Source organism: Ictalurus furcatus, chromosome 6 (assembly GCF_023375685.1).
Source record: "Ictalurus furcatus strain D&B chromosome 6, Billie_1.0, whole genome shotgun sequence".
Classification (NCBI taxonomy): Eukaryota; Metazoa; Chordata; class Actinopteri; order Siluriformes; family Ictaluridae; genus Ictalurus; species Ictalurus furcatus.
Window position 1 is genome coordinate 29,226,012 of NC_071260.1, and position 6,626 is coordinate 29,232,637.

The window sequence follows — 6,626 nt, forward strand, 5'->3', positions numbered from 1 at the left end:
ATGGCCTTGTGTGTTTGGCCGTCAGGCTGGCCCTCCCCAAAAATTTCTCCAAATCAATCTGAAGGTCTGCATTAAAAATCACCCAAACTCAGCCATGTTTCCCAGGCTGAAGTTGCCTGTGGCAATTAGGAGCTCCACCCAGTGGTAGGCTGGGTCAGTAACAGCATGAACCCCAGCCACTGCTTCTCTTTGGGCTTGGGGTTTAACAAAATAAAATTAGCATTGGAGAAAAAAATCCATTCAGAGAGCTTTCAAAGCCCTGAAATCAAGCCAGGGTGTCTATGAAAAGCCTCTTGGGAAATTGTATGGAATCAAATGCCTCAACAAAACGCATCAAGATTCTGGTGTGACGTTCCTGTCACTCTCCTGTTGTATCCATGTTGTCAGCGAAGAAATCTGTCACATTCTGTCACAACGGAGAGAAGGAGATGGATGCAAATGCGGTTAAGCAGTTTTAAAATATAAAGTCCAGCAAACAAATCCAGTATGTAAGGCAGATTCAAAGTCAAGGCAGGTACAAAAGAGTCAGGCAATCAGCAAACAGGATATCATCGAGAAACAAAATACAAAAACCAGTGAACAAACAAAGTCAAAAAACCAGAATAGCAATACTGAGGGGGAAAAAGGCTTTGTAATAACAGAATACAAAGGAAACAGAATAATTACTCTCAAGGATGCAGTGAGAGAATGAGGCTTATATAGGTTCACAGTACCACAAGTGAAATTGAAAACAGGTCCAGACAGTCATGTGACATGGTCAGGTGAGGTGCAGTGGCTGATGGGAAATGTAGTCTCTAGTCCCTTTTCCGGTATTTCCATGACACCTTGGAGCTCTCATTTGGAGTCCTCTTGTGCTTCAGAGAACATCAAATCACCACTGCAAAACCTAACAGTGGAAATGACCAAATGAAATTAGTAATCTCTACTCAAATGTCTTTTCATGTCATATTTACTTAAGTTTTAGTTACTCAAATAATGTTAATTTAAACCTAGACCAAAGTTCTTCTTTCAAATGCCTCATAACACCTCAGACAAATCCTTGTGGGTTTGTTCTTATGCTTAACTTGAATTCAGTGGGTCAACAAATGTGAACAATATAGGCCATAGGTATTCAATTAAAATTAGCAGATGTCCAGTTTCTTAAAATCCCTTCCTTATAAAGGTCCAAATAAGTGACTATCATGCCTGAATGGGTACAACAGTTACCTTAATGCTTAACCATTAATGGCTACTGTTTTATTTTGGAGGAACAGCGGTGCAGTGGTAGGTGGATTGGCTAAGATTGGCTGCTTTATCCGTTAGGATCCCGGAGATGTTTATTTTTAACATAGATTTATAATCTAAAGAGCATTTCAAAATTGACTTAATTAGTTCATTAACCATATCTTGATTAAATAAGTGTGGCCCAGAATATGTTAAGTTAACTAAAAAAAAATATATAAGTTAGCTGTACAAAGCAATCTTAGACTTAAATGGTTGAAGGCAATCCATTTCCTTAATTGATCTGAGTAAATTTAACTCATCGGGTTTCACACAGTGGAGACATTACGCAAATGTTCCACCATCATGTTCACTTGCTACAGATATATAACACCTTGTTGAGATTCCCATGGAGAGACCAAAATACTAAGCAATTACCCTCCACATACCAGGTCTAGTGTTCTACCATTTGGGAACTTGTAACCCCTGCTGTACCCTGCCAACCAGAGATGTGTCTTGTCACAGCGTAGACAAGTTAACAATTGTCTACTGTGGAAGAAGCAAAGCGTTCAGTGGACAAATTCACTTAGCTGCAGGGAGATTTGTGATTCATCAGGAAGTCAGCAGATACCCTGCTAATTAGAATTGCACATGCTAAATCTGAAGCCAAATACTATTGCAATGAGGAATGGAGATACAGTATGACCCGTTGTGGTACATATTGCCCTTCATCATATGAGATGATCAAGTCCAGATTCTCTGGTCACAAAAGATGATGATCAGCTGGGATGATCCCAATGGACCTGCGGACCTGCTAGGTGCTTGGATGTAATGGGAGCACAGGCTTCCTCAGCTAACACTTATCAGTCATCCTACTTTCATAAAGAAGGAGATGTGATCTTCATATCTTTTGTTATGCTTTAGAGACTGTGTATGGGTCTGTAGCAAACATAGACATACACATACCTAGAGACTCTTAAAACCAGGTTTAAATAGCATTTGTGCTTTTTTTTATAGCACTTAAAGTATTTATCTCCTGCTATGAAACCTCAATTTGTGCTCCTCTCTGCTCAGGGGACTAATTTCAAGGGAGTCTGAAGACAAAGCAGTGCGCATACATACATAGGAACAACATTCATGAAATGTACCAGTCAGGATTTAGGCTTCCTCATAGTACAGAGACAGCGCTGGTTAAAGTGGTAAATGACCTACTACTGGCCTCTGATCAGGGTTGTGTCACATTGCTTGTGTTACTTGACCTTAGTGCAGCTTTTGATACTATAGATCATACTATTCTCCTTGATATACTAGAAAACGTTGTTGGCATTAAGGGAACGGCCCTCTCCTGGCTCAGGTCCTATTTGACCGATCGCTATTAGTTCGTAGATATAAATAGCGACCTCTCCAAGTATACCGAGGTTAAATTTGGAGTTCCACAAGGTTCTGTTTTAGGCCCACTACTTTTTACTTTATATATGCTACCTCTACGTCAAATTATTCGTAAACACGGAATTAGCTTCCACTGTTATGCTGATTGTCATGTATCAAGGAGGGAACTCTGGACTTCATTTCCCAGCAGCCACTGCACCATACTACATCATTGTCACATGACCACCTGCACGTGCATCACGTTTCTGTTTAACGAACACTCCTATATATAGCCACTGTTTGTTTGGGGTTTTTTTTTTTTTTTAAACTGCTTCCTCGTCTTACATATTGTCTAACTCGACCTTTGTCCCTGTACTATGTTTTGTTTCTTAATTTATGTTTAGCCTTAACCACAGTATTTTGCCTAGTTGTCTAAGTGTCTTTTGTAGTTTGTTGGGTTACTTGTTATTAAATGTTTGAAAATCTGCGATTGCATCCGTCTCCACCTTTGTAACGTGACAGAACGTAAGACCTAAAACTCGGAAGCAGTAGATGAACATGATATACCTGGGCTTCACTCTGCCACCTATGTTCGTGGATAACTATGCTACGCTACGCCAACAGGAGGAGGAGTACCAAGCTGCGCTACGTAAGCAGCAGGAAGACATGGAGGAGTCCCGGTACAAGTGGGAGCCTGTTAACTGGGCTGGTACCATCTCCCACCCTCCCTCCCCTATTATGGATCTAGTCCAGCAAACTGAGTCAGAGGAAAACATAAGTCAGCCTCCCTGCTCGTCTGAGGACGCCGCTCAGCCTTTCGGATCAGCTGAGGACATCGCTCAGTCGCCCTGGTTGGCTGAAAATGTTGCTCCGTGTCCCGACAAACCCAAGTGCTCCCCTCTGTTCGCCAACCCTGCACACAACGACGCTGTGCTTGCCTGCTCTGTTGAGGAACTCGCCCTGCTTTTCTGCACCACTGAGGGCATCGCTCGGCTTTACCACTCCGTTGAGGAAGGCACTCCGCTTTTCTGCCCGGCTGAGGACGTCACTCAGCCTTTCTGTTCAGCCAAGGACACCACTCAACCTTTATGTTCAGCTGAGGACGCCACTCAGCCTTCCCGCTAGGCTGAGGACGTCGCTCTGCCTTCCCGCTCGGCTGAGGACGTCGCTCTGCCTTCCCACTCGGCTGAGGACGTCGCTCTGCCTTCCTGCTCGGCTGAGGACGTCACTCTGCCATCCTGCTCGGCTGAGGTCGTCGCTCTGCCATCCTGCTCGGCTGAGGTCGTTGCTCTGACATCCTGCTTCGCTGAGGACGTCGCTCTACCTCCATGTTCCACTGAAAACCTTGTTCCTCTTCTTTGCTGCGCGCCGTATGTCACTCCCCCTTCCTGCTCCATGGAGGGCATCGTTTCCCCTTCATGCTTCACGGAGAGCATCGTTCCTCCCTTTGGCCTCGCGGAGAACCTCGCTCCCCTCTCTGGCCTCGCGGAGAACCTCGCTCCCCTCTATGGCCTCACAGAAATCTTGGAGCTTCCCTCGGGCCTTGCGGAGAACGTTGCTCCCCTCTCCTGTCCTGCTGAGGAAGTTGTCCCGCTGTCCTGCCCCGCAGAGGATGTCGCTCTGAGCTCCAGCCCCACTGAGGACGCCGCTCTGCTTACCTGTTCCACTGAGGACGTTGCATTGCTTTCTTGCTCCACTGAGGAAGCCACTCAGTCTCCTGGTTCAGCTGGGGACATTTTGCCCAGGGGGCCAGGACCGCCAGAGGGAGGGAGTGCATTTTGGGCGCTCCGGGAGAAGCGCCCTTGGGGGGGTTCTGTCATGTATCAAGGAGGGAACTCTGGAGTTCATTTCCTAGCAGCCACTGCACCATACTACATCATTGTCACATGACCATCTGCACCTACATCACGTTTCTGTTTAACGAGCACTCCTATGTTTTTTACTGCTTCCTCATTTTACGTATTGTCTAACTTGACGTTTGTCCCTGTACCATGTTTTGTTTCTTAGTTTATGTTTAGCCTTAACCACAGTATTTTGCCTAGTTGTCTTAGTGTCTTTTGTAGTTTGTTGGGTTACTTGTTATTAAATGTTTGAAAGTCTGTGATTGCATCCGTCTCCACCTTAGTAACGTGACACTGATGATACACAGCTGTATGTTTCAGCAAAGCCAGACAACACACAGCAGCTTAATAAAGTTGAGGAATGTGTAAAGGACATTAGACATTGGATGCTTATTAACTTCCTCTTACTTAATTCTGACAAGACAGAAGTACTTGTATTAGTGTAGCTAGAAGTAAGCTTTCTGATTGCATAGTAAGTCTGGATGGACTTTCTGTTTCATCATGTGCAGCAGTAAAAGACCTTGGTGTGATTATTGACTCCAGTCATTTATTTGACGCTCATGTAGATAGTATTACTAGGATAGCCTTCTTTCATCTAAGAAATATTGCTAAGATAAGAAATATAATGTCACTACATGGTGGAGAAATATTAGTTCATGCTTTCGTCACCGCTAGACTAGATTATTGTAATGCCTTACTGTCTGGATGTTCCAGTAGGAGCATAAACAAACTCCAGTTAGTCCAGAATGCAGCTGCAAGAGTCCTTACTAGAACCAGAAAGTATCACCCCTATCTTATCCACACTGCATTGGCTCCCAGTAAAATTTCATATCGATTATAAAATACTACTATTAACCTATAAAGCACTAAACGGTCTCGCACCACAGTCCCTGAGCGAACATTTGGTCTTCTATGATCCACCACGCCTACTTAGATTAGAAAGGGACAGGCTACTTGTTTGTACCTCGAATAGTGAAGGCTTCAGCAGGGGGAAGAGCTTTCTCTTACAGAGCCCCACAATTATGGAACAGCCTTCCAATTAATGTTCAGGACCCAGACACAGTCTCAGTGTTTAAGTCCAGGCTGAAAACGTATTTGTTTACTCAAGCTTAACATGAGTAGACTTTCTTTTATGTAAAGTACACAGTCTTACCTAACAATCTCTCCCTCTCTTTATCTCCCTCTTTCTTCTGTCGAGCCACACATGATTTCATGGAGATGCCAGTGATCCTGACCCTTTCTGCACTCCGGACCTGCCTGATCCATCCTGATGCCCTACATCTGAATGGAGCTCTCATCAGCTGGAGGCTACAGCCTGGAGATTGCTGAGGATGGTACCGCTTGAAGTACCATGAAATAGTTTTGGACCTCAATTCCACATGGACATTCTCGCTGTGGTTGCTGGGACTACGGTTGCTGCTATGGCCTTGAGACTGCAATTACCACATGCAGTTTTGCACTCAGGTCTCCTTTGGTGATCAGTGGACTAGTTATAAAACCATAATGAACTTTCTTTTACTTTCACACTATCTGTTGTTACCCAAATGAGGACGGGTTCCCTTCTGAGTCTCAAGGTTTCTTCCTCATATCATCTTAGGGAGTTTTTGCTCGCCACCATCACCACCGGCTTACTCAATAGGGATAAATTCACACACTTAAAATCTGTCTCCTGTGTTTATATGTTTCTGTAAAGCTGCTTTGAGACAATGTCCATTGTAAAAAGCGCTATACAAATAAAATTGAATGGAATTGAAATTTAATGGAAGTGAAACCAATCTGCATTTCTTTAAACCACATGAGCTTCATTGTCATAGAGATAAAGAAAAGTCCACACCTAGGGCATTGCATTTACACTTAACGCAAGTATTGATGATCATGAACAATGACCACCGATTCAAAGAATGGGACAGGAGCACCAAGAGCCATCGCAGACAAAAAGTGATAGCCCCAGTTACCGTGATGTTGAATTTATATTCCCACAGTTTCCCACGTGAGGTCACAGACAACTTTGCTAGTTTTGTACACAGTTAGGAAAGGAGAATGCTGAAAGACTCCACTATAGTTACAAAGACATTAGCTCGGGTGGTTCAGAAATTGAGGAAGTAGAACTATCATTAAGGTAATTATTATTATGTATTAATCTCAAGCAATACAGAATATCTAATATTTCCCTGCTCTACCATGTCATTTATATATTTTTCTGCTCAAACTCCTAAT